The sequence below is a fragment of the Ursus arctos genome, unplaced genomic scaffold (assembly GCF_023065955.2).
Source record: "Ursus arctos isolate Adak ecotype North America unplaced genomic scaffold, UrsArc2.0 scaffold_36, whole genome shotgun sequence".
Lineage (NCBI taxonomy): Eukaryota > Metazoa > Chordata > Mammalia > Carnivora > Ursidae > Ursus > Ursus arctos.
This window is the reverse complement of record NW_026623050.1, coordinates 6,130,941-6,146,107: the sequence shown is the minus strand read 5'-3', so window position 1 is coordinate 6,146,107 and position 15,167 is coordinate 6,130,941. Positions and strand designations below refer to the sequence as shown.

The window sequence follows — 15,167 nt, the reverse complement described above, 5'->3', positions numbered from 1 at the left end:
AGTGATCCATCACTTACATGTAACACTCAGTGCTCATTGAAGTGCGCTCGTTAATCCCCATCACCCATTTAACCCATCCCCCACCGACCTCCCCTCCAACAACCTTCAGTTTGTTCTCTGTAGTTAAGAGTCTCCGGGTGCCTGGGTGGCTCATTCGGTTAAGTGTCTGCCTTTGGCTCAGGTGGTGATCCTGGGGTCATGGGTTTGCCCAGCATTGGGCTCCGTCATCTGCGGGGAGCATGCTTCTGCCTCTTCCTCAGTCCCTTCCCCTCTCCCCCACTCAATGCTCTCTCTCTCTCTCTAATAAATAAAGTCTTAAAAAAAGAAAATGAGTTTATGGTTTGCCTCCCTCTCTTTCCTTTCCTTCCCTTCCCTTTCCTTTCTTTTCTTTTCCTTTCCTTTTCTAACAGATGAACAAAGGGGAAAGGAAAAAAAAATAACAAAAAAACCCCAAAGAACAAGCTCTTAATTTCATTGATTTTTCTGTTGTTTTTTCTGTTTTAATTTCATTGATTTCTGCTCTTATCTTTACTCTTTCCTTTCTTCTTTCTTTGGTTTTATTTTGCCCTTCTGTTTTAGTTCTTGAGTTGGGAGCTTAGATTATTAATCTGAGACTTTTCCTCTTTCTAACGTGGGCACTTCTGTGCTGTATGCTCGCAGCGCTGCTTTGGCTGTGTCCTGCCCAACTCTTGATACATTGTGTTTTCATTTTCATTTAGTTCAGCACATCCTTTGATTTACCTTGAATTATTTTTTGACCCATGGATTATTTAGAAATACATTGTTTAGTTTTCAAGCCTTTGGAGATTTTTTTTTGTCTTTCTTTTATTGATTTCTACTTTGATTTCATTGTGGTCATAGAATATACTCTGTGTAATTTCAGTTTTTAAAATTTTATTAAAGGTTTTTTTTTATGACCACGGATGTGGTCTCTCTTATTTTTTTTATTTTTTATTTTATTTTGAGAGCAAGTGAGTGAGCATGCATGTGAGCAGGCGGGAGAGGGGCTGAGAGAGAAGAGCAAATCTTAAGCAGCCTCCAAGCCCAGTGCAGAGCTGGCATGGACTTCTATCCCCATACCCCAGATTCATGACCTGAGCTGATATTAGAGTCAGATGCCTAACCAACCGAACCACCCGGGGGCCCTGATATGGTCTATCTTGATGTATTTTCATGAGCACTTGAAAAGACTGTGTATTCTGCTATTGTTGGGTGGAGTGTTCTGTAAATGTCGATTAGATCCTGTTGGTTGATGGTATTTGTTGAATACTTTTATATCCTTGTGGATTTTCTGTCTACTTACTCATCAGTTACTAAAAGGGAGGTGTTGAAGTTTCTAACTATAATTGTGCTTGTAACTGTGTATATCACAGTGTATAGTTGGGTTATTTTTTTTTTTTTATTTTCTCTGTCAATGTCTTTTAATTTGGTATATTTGGACCATTTGTACTTCATGCAATTATTGATACATTAGGGCTTAAGTCTGCCGTTTTATGTTTCGTTTTCTGTTCTTTTTGTTTTTTGTTTTTTGTTTTTTTTTTTTTTTAAGATTTTATTTATTTATTTGACAGAGAGAGATAGCCAGCGAGACAGTAAGCACAAGCAGGGGGAGTGGGAGAGGAAGAAGCAGGCCCACAGCAGAGGAGCCTGATGTGGGGCTCGATCCCATAACTCCAGGATCACGCCCTGAGCCGAAGGCAGACGCTTAACTGCTGTGCCACCCAGGCGCCCCTGTTTTTTGTTTTTCTTTTTCCTGCTTTCCTGTGGATTACTTGATCTTTTTTTAGAATTCCATTTTTATTTATCTATAATATTTTTGAATGTATCTCTTTATATTGCTTTTCTAACAGTTGCTCTAGGCATTACATAATATACATATAACTTATTATAGTCTACTGGTGCCATCATTTTAGCAGCTCATGGTATAGAAACTTTATCTCCCTTTATCCTTCCCCATTTATAATGTAATGCTTATAAATGTTTCCTCTATATACATTTAGAACCATATCAGACAGTGTCATAATTTTTACTTCAATCATCAAACTTAATTTAGAAATCTCAAGAGGAGAAAAATGTATTTTCCTATACTTTTATTTTTTCCTTTGTTTTTTTCCTTTCTTCCTGATATTCCAAGATTCCTCCTTCTATCATTTTCTTTTTGTTTAAGAGAAATTTATTTAGACATTCTTCTAGGGTAGGCCTCCTTGCCCTTCATTTCTAAAGGATATTTTCACTAGGTGTACAATTCTGGCTTCATGGTACTTTACTTTCAGCACTTGAAAAATATTGTGCCCCTTCTTTCTGGCTTCTGTGATTTCTGGTGAAAAATTCACTGTCATTCTAATTGTTTTTCTAAGTTATGTCATTTCTCTTTTGCTTACTGTTTTCAAGATTTTTGTCCTTATCTTTTTGTCTTTAGTTTTCAGAAGGTTGACTATGATGTGTCTTTGTGTGGACTTCTTTGAGATTATTCTCTTTGGGGTTTACCCAGCTTCTTGAATCAGTATGTTTATGTCTTTTGCAAAATCTGGGAAATTTTCAGTTATTATTTATTCAAGTACTTTTTGGCATTGCCGTCTTTTTCCTCTGCTTCCAGAAGTTCAGTGTCATGAATGTTAGATCTTTCGTTGTAGTTTTATAGATCTCTGAGCTTTGGTTCGCTGTTTGCAATCTGTTTTCTCTCTTATGTTCAGATTGGGTCATTTCTGTTGTTCTATGTCCCAGTTCACTGTTTCTTTCTTCTGCCCCTCTCCATTATGGTATTGAGCCCATTCGTTGAATTTTGAATTTTGTTTATTGATTTTTTTAGTTTCCACTTGGTTCTTTTTTATATCCCTGTTTCTTTTCTGAGACTTTCTGTATTAATTTGTGTTAAGAATATTCATAATTCCTTATTGGAGCTTTTTTCTTTTCAAGGATTTTATTATTTATTTATTTGCTAAAGAGCGCACGCACACACAAGCAGTGGGAGCAGCAAGCAGAGGGAGAAGCAGGCTCCCCGCTGAGAGGGAGCCTGATATGGGGCTCTATCCCAGGACCCTGGGATCATGACCTGAGCCGAAGGTAGATGCTTAACGACTGAGCCACGCAGGCGCCCCTTATTGGAGCATTTTCTATAATGGCTGCTTTACAGTGCTTGTCAAATAATTCTAACATCTGTCATCTTGGTGTTAACATCGATTGATTGTCTTTTTTCCTTCAGTTTGAGATTTTCATGGTTCTTGGTATGATGAATGATTTTCGGTTGAACCCTGGACATTTGGACATTTTGGGAAATATATTATGAGACTCTGGATCTTTTTATCCCTTCTGTTTTTGTTGGTGCTTTCTGACATTACTGTGACAGGGAAAGTGGGGGGCACCACTTCATTACTATCAGGTGATGGTAGACATCCAGGTTCCCCACTCAAGAGAGTTGGGTAGGGCGGGAGCTCTGGTTCTCCACTAGGCCTCCCCTGATACTTCTCTAGGTATGAGTAGAAGTACTGTTTGAACACTCCCTATGTGAGTCCCCAGACCCCATGGGAGGTGTGAGTCCCCAGGCCCCATGGGAGGTGTGAGTCCCCAGACCCCATGGGAGGTGTGAGCCTTATTACTGCTGGGCCGTGGTGAGAGTCGTGACTGTACTATGCCTTCTCTGACACCATTCTGATGGGGATGTGAGGTGCCCCATTACAGCCTGGTGAGGCTAGAGGTCAGGGTTCTCCACTTGGCCTCTCTCAGCATGTGTGTGGGTGGAATCACAGTGTTTGCTCTGCTCTTTGGCTGGGGTAGTTGTCTAAAATTTTCTGTCTTGTTAGGCTGCCCCTTTACTCATCTTTTGCTCAGAGGTGCAGGCAAAGACTTTTTTGTTTGTTTTTTAAATCTGTGCCCTTGACATTTCCAGATTGCTGGCTTTTTCAGCTCTAAGTCTGGGATACATGAGGCAGAAGGTAAACTCGGAGACTTCACTGCTGTATTGTTCCTGGGTCCCAAGGTCCCTAGCCAGTCTGCCTTCTCTCTACTTTCAGTCTTCTTATGTTTGTTTTATATATAATGTACAGGGCTTTTAATTATACTTAGAAGGAGGAATAGGGAACAGTGTATCTACTCCATTTTCTCAGAAATAGAAGGCCAGAGTGATCTTTTTAAAAAATAAATTAAATCGTCACTTTCCTGTTTATAACTCTCCGGGTGCTTGTATTGTGCCGGAAATGGAGGCTCATCCGTGACCTGTAGGACATGATCTGGCTGTGCCTACTTTTCCATCCTTTGCCACAGACCTATTTCCCTCTTGCCTACACTGCTTCAGGCATACTGATCTTTTAAAATTAATTTTCTCAACAAATCTATATTAAGCCTCTCTTATATTCCAGGCATTGATCTAGGTATAGTGTTCCAGGCAGAGTCCCTGCCGCTTGGAGGTTATGTTGTTTCTGCCCCAGGAACATTGAGCTCCTTCCTGCTTCAGAGACCTACACTTTTTGGATGCTTTTCCCCCAGCTCCCTCCTGTTCACTAAGGTCTCGGCTCAGATGTCTCCTCAGAGAGACCTTCACTTTCTGTCTGAAGCAGGGGATTTCTACCTTGGCTGCATGTTGGGATCACCAGGGGAATGTTAAAAAAAATCTCAAAGCCCAGGTTTCATCCAAGACTAATCAAATCCAGGCCTCCGAGCGTGGCCCAGGCATCAGTGTTCCTACATCTTTCAAGGGGATGCCTGTGCGTAGCCAAGGCTAACATAGAGTGGTACCTCCCTCCTTCGCTCTGTCACTCCTTATCACTGTAGGAAGTGATCTTCTTTGAAGTATATTAACTTGTGAGTTTTTCTCAAACTTCTAGATCTCATATAGTAAGTAAAGTAAGTTTCAAGTCCATGAATGGCAAACTCAGTTTCTTTTTTTTTTTTAAAGATTTTATTTATTTATGTGACAGAGAGACAGCTAGCGAGAGAGGGAACACAGCAGGGGGAGTGGGAGAGGAAGAAGCAGGCTCCCAGCGGAGGAGCCCGATGTGGGACTCGATCCCGGAATGCCGGGATCACGCCCTGAGCTGAAGGCAGACGCTTTAACGACTGCGCTACCCAGGCGCCCCCAAACTCTGTTTCTTACTTAAATTACTGGGTTTCTGCTTCTGATTCTGGGGACTGAAACTCACATGAGAGCAAGGACTTGGAATGTGATCTGTCTGAACTCTCTGGCTACACTTCAGAGTCAGGAATTTTCTGCTTCTGAATCAGAACTTGTGGGCCTAAGCCTGATCTAGAAGTGGCCTTTCAGAAAGTGGTGTCCTGACCAGAATTCCTTCTCTGAAGGCCTTTTGTCTGGCCATGCCTGACTTTCTCTGTCTGAGGTTCCCTAGGAGTTGCCTTCCTTGTGCTGTCAGAGTATATGCTCTGGGGAGCTGGCCTTGGGGTGCAGTTAGAATTGAGGGAGAGCAAGGGGACCAACTCATCTCAGCTTGCCTAGGATTTTCCTACTCTGCGCCATGGAAGTCCTATATTCCATAAACTCCCTCAGTCCTGGGACAGCCAGAATGGTTGGTTACCTTGGAGGAATCTGGGAGTCGTCTCAGTACCTTCCCTGGTTGGATCTGGGGAGGGAAGAGCTTGAGAGGGCATTGATGTGGTTTGAGACCATCACTAGGCTGTCCAATTCAATTTTTCAAAGCTTTGTACTGCTGAAGGCTTGCTAGAGTATATTCTTAAGGCAACAAACAAGGAAAAATATGGGCCCCTCCTGGGCCAGAATCTATGTATCCTATAGGCTCTTACCCTAAATTCTCATTCTATGTATAATTTTTTAGCAGGGGGAGGTGGGGTGGAGGGGCTCCCGTTGTGTTACCAGGAACAGTTTAAAAGAAGATTCTTTGATCTCTATTTGTTGGCCCCCTGTCTGATCCTGTGTCTATGGTGAGAACCATGGAGCACTGTCTAGTTGTGGTTTGGATGCCGGGGTAGATGAAGAGCTAAACTGCCAGCTGTATAATGTAGGTTGAGGTTAAATACAGGTTTTATAGCAGTGTTTCCCAGAGTGTGGTCTGAAACTACCTTTTTAAAGATTACCTAGGGGCTTATTAAGTACAGATTCTTGGGCCCAACTCTGCAGATTGTGAATCAGCAGGTTTAGGGAGGGGACCAGAAAACTACATTTTTATTTTTATTTTATTTTTAATTTTTTAAAAGATTTCATTTAGTTATTTGACAGGGAGAGAGAGAGAGCGCATAGCCGGGGGAGCAGCAGAGGGAGAGGGAGAAGCAGGCTCCCTGCTGAGCAAGGAGCCCGATGGGGGACTTGATCCCAGGATCCTGGGATCATGAGCTGAGCGGGAGGCAGACACTTAACCGACTGAGCCATCAAGGTGTCCCGGAAACTACATTTTTAGAAGCACCTCATATAATATTCATGGATCCTGACATTTGAGGACCACTCTTCTGTTGCTCCATGGTATTTAGGTGATATCCAGAGAATAGCAGGGGGAATCTGCTCCTGATTTTAATTCTTGTTGAAAGGGTCATTAAAAAAAAGCGGGACTTTGTGGGGCTTTGTTATATAGTTTTATTCTGCTAGTTGTGTGGCATTAAGGCTCGGGTAGAACTTAAAAGTGCAATAGTAGCAATCCTCCCAACGCTTTACTAATGCTATTCTTTCTACCTTTCGCAGCAGAGAGAGAACTTCAGTGGAAAGTGATAGAATAATATCTTTATAGCAGTTTAACAGCTTTTGCTCTCAGCTTTATAGGCCTCCCCTAGGATTGACAGGAAAATTAAATGAGGGAAATGAGTCCAAATCACGTAGAAAAGAAGATAGCGGTTGCTGCCCTGTGTTCTGAAACTGGGCTCAATTCCCAGGAGATCTTTAAGCTGTTTTTTTGGTTGAAGTCAGCATTTTTTCCCCCTGTTAACTGCACCTGCTGCCATCAGATGTCTAGTGCTTTAAACATAATATCTACACTAGGGAGAGATCTATTGCAGTATAAATCCAGATGACATCTTAGCTGGGATTTGACATTTTCCCCCCACCTCACGCAGCACCACATTTATGTAATAATGATCTCTGGCACTAGCAGAAAGCACCATCGATCTGCCAGTCCACTGGTATGCTCACACTCCAGTTGCGGACTCACTTGGAAAATGTGATTCTGGGAGTCAAGTTTGGATTCCCTGTAACTGGGGCTGACCTGGGACTTTGGAAGGCTCTGGATTAGTTGATGACCGCTTTCATGGTGGCCGTGGTGTCTGGTGTGGGAGTGACTGGACACGGGCCTCTTAATATTAGGATTAAACTGAATCCCTAGGTTCATGTCTGACAATGGTCCAAACCAAGGATAATAACAGTAATGACTTAGAAGTATGAATGTTCTTTCTTGATTATGAGTTACCTTGTAAATCTGTAGGGTGAGACTATTTTGTGCTAGCTTTTGTCCCCTGCTTGCACGGCACTAGTCCTCTTCAAATTCTTCTCCCCAGCCCTTGTTTTTCTAGGATTCAAATGGGGGCATTTCACACATGCTCTCAAAAGTCTAGATACCTCTGTGACAGCCACATTTCTTTCCTCTTCCGTTTCGGCCCTCAGGCTCTGATTCCACATCTGCAGGTGCGTTCTTCATGTAAGCTGGATCTCCTCTATTCTTTCTTCTAGGCTGAAATGACCTCCTTCTTCCCCAGAGTCCTAGAAATTTGCCTCTTTTCATCTCCCTGTGTTCAAGTCATTGGTTAAAGGTTCTCATAAAGTGTCTGAATTTTTCTTTTTTTGAACAAAGGGCTTGGGTAGGGCTATGGGACTGGAATACTCTTAATATAGGGTGGTCTGAGGCCCTATATTATATGGTGAGTCAGGTGATAGAAGTGTGTATTTACGCATAGCCATGGAAGAGACAATGTAGGTGAAAATGTGTTCTGAGGGTATCGATCTGCTGGGGAGCTGATGGCTCCGATGATCACCCTTCCAGCAGAGCATGGCAGGTACGTACGCATTGTCATGGTTCACCTGTGCAGTTAGGACGATTTCACAGATACTGCTTCAGTCAACTTCGGTAAGCAACTAAATGATAATCTTCTCACATAAAATAATTCCACAATGACTGTCTAGGTATCATGATATATTGTTGTTGAAAGTAGTGTCCCATTGGGGCGCCTGGGTGGCTCAGTCATTAAGTGTCTGCCTTCGGCTCAGGGCGTGATCCCAGAGTCCTGGGATCGAGCCCCACATCAGGCTCCTCCGCTGGGAGCCTGCTTCTTCCTCTCCCACTCCCCCTGCTTGTGTTCCCTCTCTCGCTGGCTGGCTCGCTCTCTGTCAGGTAGATAAGTAAAATCTTAAAACCTGTGGAGGTTATGAACAGTCCCTTTTCTCCACGGTGCCTGGAGACTGATTGTCTGGACCTGCTGAGGTTACTGCACATGGCAACAAACCCTCTGCGAGAGCTGGTTCTGCACAAGGACTTGGCGTGGAATCCACCAGGTTCGGCGTAGAAGCTCGTTTAAGCGTCGTTTGATGTCTCCAGTGGACTTCTTCATGCGTGTCCTAAGCATAGGGACTTGCTGGCAGTAAGAATTGCTTTCTTTATTCATTTAGGTTTTTGCTTAATTATTTCTTTTTATAGTTTTATTTATTAGCTGTTTATCCTGTACTTACTTGATAATATTCTGGCTGTTGATGGGCCAGGACAGTTGCATCCTTTCCCAAACCTAAAGCAAAAGAACAAAGGTAACAATGTACCCCACGGTCTAGATGACGGGGAGGAACTTTAACGTGCCTGCATGTGCACAGTGTGAAAAATCCCACTTTCTCTGTCTCTCTACACATTCTATCAAAAGAAGTGCCTTGGGGCAGCTGGCCGGCTCAGTAGGTAGAACATGCAACCCTTGATCTTGGGGTCATGAGTTCAAGCCCCACTTTGGGCATGAAGGTTACTTAAAAAAAAAAAAAGTGCCTTGTGAAGGCTCAGCCCAGAGTAAAAGAGATCAGTGTTGTTAACTGTGGCAGAGACTGTGGGATGTTCTCCAGCAGCCTTTCCCACTCTTTCAGAACAATAGAAACCCTGATTTTTAGATGGGCTGCCCAGAGTAAAGATACGCTCGGCTCCATGACAACCTGTGTGGTCATGCGACCAATGCAAAGTGTCACATGGTAGCTTCCTGGAATTTTCCTTGAAGACAGTTGACACATGCTGATGGGAGAATTAAATGAGGGAAATGAGTCCAAAGCACAGAGAAAATCACGTAGAAAAGAAATTGTGCGTTCCGTCAGCTTCGCCGTCCCTTCTTCTGCCCAAAATACAGATATGTTGGGGGGAGCCTTAGTTGCCACCTTGGGCTGTGAGGATGGGGGCTCTGTGTTTGGGATGGTGGGAGAGTGAGCTAGAAGGATCTTGAGGATTTTATGAGGCAGAGCCCCTGTAACCTGTCCTCTCTTTTCTCATGAGACTGAAAGACATCTTCGTCTCGTGTTTCCTATTTGGCCAAATCTGATCTTAAGTTTTAGGAAGGGAGATTTCATAACCTAGTTCCTGGAAACTTATTACAGGGCTTAATCATCCTGAAGGACAAAATATTCCTTTTTGCTTTTTAAAGAGTATCTTTGAATCAGTCTGTTCCTGTTTTTTCTTGTTCAGGTCTCTGAAAATGGAGAACAGTTGGTTGACTCCTTATAATACATGTTCGTATTATAAGATTTTTGTTTTGCCTTGATTTTGTAGCTTTTTGTCAACCAGTGAATTTAGAATTTGAAATAATTAGCATTTTACTTCTTGAAAAATATTCATAATCAATTTTTTTTAATGAGAGAATCAGCTGTGCAAGGCTTGGGGTTCTAATTATGCCTGTGATTTGTTAAAAGGGATTACAACGAGCTCGCTCTTAGCGAAATGAATAAGCTGTTTTCTGAACTGTGAGGGGGAGGAGGCACAGAGAGAATGTACTGACCCTGCAATATCTGGAGGAGAGTTAGTAGAAGAGGACTTTCTCTGTGTGTGCATGTGAGTGAGAGAAAGAAAAAAGAGTATCTTCAAAGCAAAAACACTTCCTGTATTTAATTGCTGCCCTGTCTTACGGCTTCCTGGGGAGCAAGAGGCTCCCGCCAGCCAGGCAGCCATGTCACATTCCTCTGGTGCGTGAAATTGGGGCCTGTGTCGGAGATGCCAGATGCATTTCTGTGCCAGCTAGCGGTCTTTATACTCTGACTCATTCAGGAGACGACATTTCCTGCAAAAGTCACTAAAAGCATCCTTTATTTTTTTTATTTTTTTAAGAGATTTTATTTATTTGACAGAGGCAGCCAGTGAGAGAGGGAACACAAGCAGGGGGAGTGGGAGAGGAAGAAGCAGGCTCCCAGTGGAGGAGCCTGATGCGGGGCTCGATCCCAGAACGCTGGGATCACGCCCTGAGCTGAAGGCAGATGCTTAACGACTGTGCCACCCAGGCGCCCCCTAAAAGCATCCTTTAAAGGAAATGTAATTATATACATATTAAGACTTCCCTCATTTATGTGCCCCGCTCCTTCAGACACACACTGACTCACCTTTTTTTTTTTTCCCTAAATAACAGCTTTGTGGAGATACAATTTTAGCATATTCGGAGTTGTACGCCTGTTACCACAATCAATTTGAGAACTCTTTCATCACTCCAAAAAGAAACCCTGTACTCACTGGCATCCCTGTTTCTCCCAGCCCCCCTTCCCTTCAGCCCTGGGCAACCACCAAGCTACTTTCTATCTCTGAGAAATTACCTGTTCTGAATATATCAGACAAATGGAATCACGCAATACGTGCTCTTCTGTGACTGGCTGCTTCTCGCAGCATGTTTTTGAGGTTTGTGCGTGTAGTAGTGTGTACCGGAAATTGATTTCTTTTATGGCTGAATAATATTGCATTGTGTGGACAGAGCACATTTTCTTCATCTGTTCATCAGCTGATGAACATTTGGGTGGTTTCCACTTTTTTGGCTGTTCTGAGTAGTGCTGCTATGTAAAGTTCTTGTATAGACCTATGTTTTCATTTCTCTGGGGTATTCCCCTGGAGTGGAATTGCTGGATGTGGTAGGCAGCAGAATGTTCCTCTGCTCAGAGAAGAGATGGGGACAGAGGAATGGGTCAGCTTTGTCCTTGAGGTCAGCTTTGTCCTTGAGGACAGTTTTGTCCTGTCTTCAGTGGGCGCCTGGGTGGTTTAGGTCGTGATCTTGGGGTCCTGGGATGGAGCCTCACATTGAGCTCCATTCTCAGCGGGGGTCTGCTTGTCCCTCTGCCCTCCCCCTGCTCGTGCTCTCTCTCTCTCTCAATTAAACAAATAAAGTCTTCGAAAAAATGAGAAAAAGAAGTCTTTACATTGGAGCTGTGGAGCCAGGTTGCCAAGTTTTTAGGTGAGGTTGGGGACAGTGCTAATAAAGTAAAAGCAAATGCATTTTATTTTATTTTATTTTTTAAGATTTTATTTATTTGACAGAGAAAGAGAGCACAAGCAGGCAGAGCGGTAGGCAGGCAGAGGGGGAGAGAGAGGCAGGCTCCCCACTGATCAGAGAACAGAACGTGGGACCCCATCCCAGAATCATGACCTGAGCTGAAGGCAGATGCTTAACTGACTGAGCCACCCAGCTGCCCCACAAATACGTTTTATAACAGGGAATGTAGTCAAAGTGAATTCCATCATATAGATTTGTTTTAAGGAGTTATTCTCATTTTAATTTTTTAAAAAAGATTTTATTTTTTTGAGAGAGAGAGCATGAGTGGGGGTAGGAGCAGAGGGACAAGCAGACTCCCCATTAAGCATGGACCCTAATGTGGTGCTTGACATGGGGCTCGATCCCAGGACCCTGGCATCGTGACCTGAGCCTGAGTCAGACGCTTAACCGACTGAGCCACCCATGTGCCCCCTTATTTTAATTTTTTTTTTAAAGATTTTATTTTATTTTATTTGACAGAGATAGAGACAGCCAGCGAGAGAGGGAACACAAGCAAGGGGAGTAGGAGAGGAAGAAGCAGGCTCCCAGCAGAGGAGCCGATGTGGGGCTCGATCCCGTAACGCCGGGATCACGCCCTGCGCTGAAGGCAGACGCCCAACTGCTGTGCCACCCAGGCGCCCCCCTTATTTTAATTTTTGATCGGAGTCTTATCCAGCAACATATGCTGTTATGTCCTTTCTGGGTGTGTCCTAAGCCCACCCTTTCACCCAGGGTGAGTCACCTTTCCCTGCAGACACCTGTAACCTCACTCCACAAGGCTTTCCTAGATTCCACCGCAGAGCATTGGTTATGCTTGTAAACTCCTTACTTCCTGCATGCACATCCCACCTGGACCCTTGGCTTTCTTTCTGATCTCATAGCTTCCTTACTTGTGCCTTGCTTTTTCAAAGGTCCAAGCCTCTGGAGTTGAAATAATTCCGGGGACACGTCTTTGTTCTCTGCATCTGGGGGTGCATTGCCATGTGTTGGCCCTTCCTGCAGAGGTGGAGTGGTACAGTGACGGCATCCTAGGCTTTACAATCTCCTACTTAGCCTGGGGCTAAATTCCAGCTCCACCACTACTTTCTTCTTTAGACTTGGGCAAATCACTTAATCTCTCAGTGCCCTCATCTGTAAAATGGGGTTAAAGAGGGCCCATCTCATAGAGTTCTTGTAAAGCTCACATGATGGATGTATACAAAGACTCAGGTGGTTAGTAAGTACTCCCTAAATGCTGGCGGGTAGATCATTCTGTCCAGTGTTGGCGCACTCTCCTCACATTCCAGCTACTCCAGCCTGGACAAACAGGTCCACACACAATGTGCAGGAAGCCAGTTTTGCTGTATACTCATCCAGGCTGAAGAGCCTCTGCCCTCAGGTTCACATCGTGGTGGCAGCAGACTTTTTGCCCGTGGGGCATGCCAATGTGTCTTTAAACTCCTTATTGATTCTCCTGGTTCTTTATAACAAGGGCAGGTCTTTTCATTTCAGTGGAGCAGAGGAGAATCACACTTTTCTGATGACTTGTTCTGTTCCCTGAATTAATTGCAAGAAACCATGTCTGGCACCTTCGATCTCTGCTGTTCTTTCAGCTGGTGCTAAATCTGTGACCCCTCAAAATCCCTGTTGGCTGTTAGAGGGCCAACGCCAGGCTTGTGCTGACCCCCAGAGAACCAGCAAGGAGACCTGAGCGGCACCCGAAATAGTGCTGGCCTCTGGCAAAGCCAGCAAGTGCTTGTGCCCCGTCCTCCCTCTGTTCAGTGTTCTTTCCTCTCGTTTGGTTCTTTTTCCCCAGACAAGGGGCCCGTGTCAGCAAGGTACCTGTCAGGAAGGCCAGGAGCCCGGGGCCTTCTCTCTATCTTCTCTGCATAAACACCTCACCTGTGCAAGTTCAGGCTGTTCCTCTCGCCTGCTGTCACTGGTGGAAAGCAATCAAACATTCTCGCCCCTGTCCTGCCCCAGGTGTTAAGGGCCGAAAGACAACTTCAGGAACATTTGTTTTTAACAACAGAAATTTGGAAATAGACAAACTAATCCTTAAAGGTGACATTTTCAGCGTCATGCCAGCCTGGCTAGAAATAGAGGTTGTGTGTGTGTGGGGGGGAGTGCATCCACAAACATTTTCCCTTTCATTTCCTTAGTTTAAAAACAAATTAAGTTGCACACATATATTACGCCATCCCTTAATTCCATTTTACTTGAGGTAATCAACATTGATAGCCTGGGATGTACCTTTCCACATATTTCTCTGTGTTCCTGTAGAGACGTGCCACAGTTTTTCCTTGTGATGGACTTCAGTGTTGGGTTCACCGTCAACAGTGCTTCAGTGAACACTTGCGAACATGCAGCCTTGAATATTGATTCTTACTTGTAGGATAGCTTCACAAAAACAGGGCTGCTCAAGGTCCATGCATTTAACAATAGTGGAGGTTGCTTTCTAGGTATCTATAGCAGTCTACTTGCCCACCAAGCACACGAAAAGAGGTTTATATCTCCATACCCTTTAATACTGAATCTTACAAGTTTTGTTTTATTTTTGCCAAACAATGGTGGAAAAGGTTTTCTCCTTTTTATCCTAATATGTATTTCTGCCATACCCTTAGGATGTACCCAGTCAGTGGTCAGGATTCTTCCTTGAAAACTTGCCCTCATGACACCTTTGGGCCTGCCTGCTTGTTTTTTTGTTTTTTTGTTTTTAAGATTTTATTCACTTATCTGACAGAGATATCACAGGCAGGGGGAGTGGCAGGCAGAGGGAGAAGCAGGCTCCCCCCTGAGCAAGGAGCCCCATGCAAGACTCCATCCCAGGACCCTGGGATCATGACCTGAGCCAAAGGCAGATGCTAAACTGACTGAGCCATCCAGGCACCCCTTGGGCCTGTTTTCAGGTGCCCACTGGCTTCCGTTTTCTCCAGGCAAGGGCTAAAGAAGCAACATCAGTGATCACAATGCATTTTTATTGCAGCAGCTGATGTTAATGTTGCAGGAATTTAAAACTGTCACAGAGATGGATTTCATGTAAATGCTGTTGGAAAGGTTACAGCAACGAGGAAGAAAGAGTAGGTGAAGTGTGTGCGCATATGCCGTGAGTGTTTTGGCTTCCCCCCAGCTCTGTGCCGTGGTCACCTTGTGGGTGTGCTGCCCTTCTCTGCCGTGCTCTCTGCTGAACATCCAGAACGCTTTGCAGGAGAGCAGGACCTTCCAGTGGCTAGCTCGTGGGGTTTAGAGAGAGGAGCATTTGGATTGTGAAGGACTCCCCAGAGCCAGCAGCTGCCAAGCCTTTCTCACCTATCTTCCTGGGTGGTCCCCGTTTCCTGAGGTTTTCCTAGCTCTTAAGCACGCATGGGTCCTGTGATTACTCAAGCTATGGAAACCTCTTAGTACTTTTCCAGAAGTGTGCCCCCCTCAGTGTCCTTTACTGAATAGTGAGTGGATTTTTCGAAAAGTGACTCTCCATGTCTGTAGCCAGTATCCTTCACTGCCTCGTCTCCTGCTCTGCTTTCACTTGCTCAGATGGGATGTGTCTTGGACCAGGGTTGTACCACCGTCCTGGGGAGTTGCTTGTTATGGATTGTAGCTTTCCTCTGAGGCATAAGGTTTCCTTCTTTTCCCTCTCCTGCCACTCTGTCCTCCCTCTCATCCAGCATGCAGTGAAGCAGGCACCCCAGTGCAAGGCATACTGAACTCTCTTGGGGATGTTTTCCCCCACAGACGCAGTGAACGTGACCTGGGAGACAGAGCGCTGAAGTAGGAGGGTC

At 44.4% G+C, this 15,167-nt stretch overlaps 1 protein-coding gene across 2 annotated transcripts in view; it reads left to right on the top strand.

Annotated features, from left to right (window-relative positions):
- The window catches only part of GPR176 (G protein-coupled receptor 176), a 122,555-nt gene that overhangs the window by 73,436 nt on the left and 33,952 nt on the right, over positions 1–15,167 (top strand). The gene's annotated exons all lie outside the window — the stretch shown is intronic.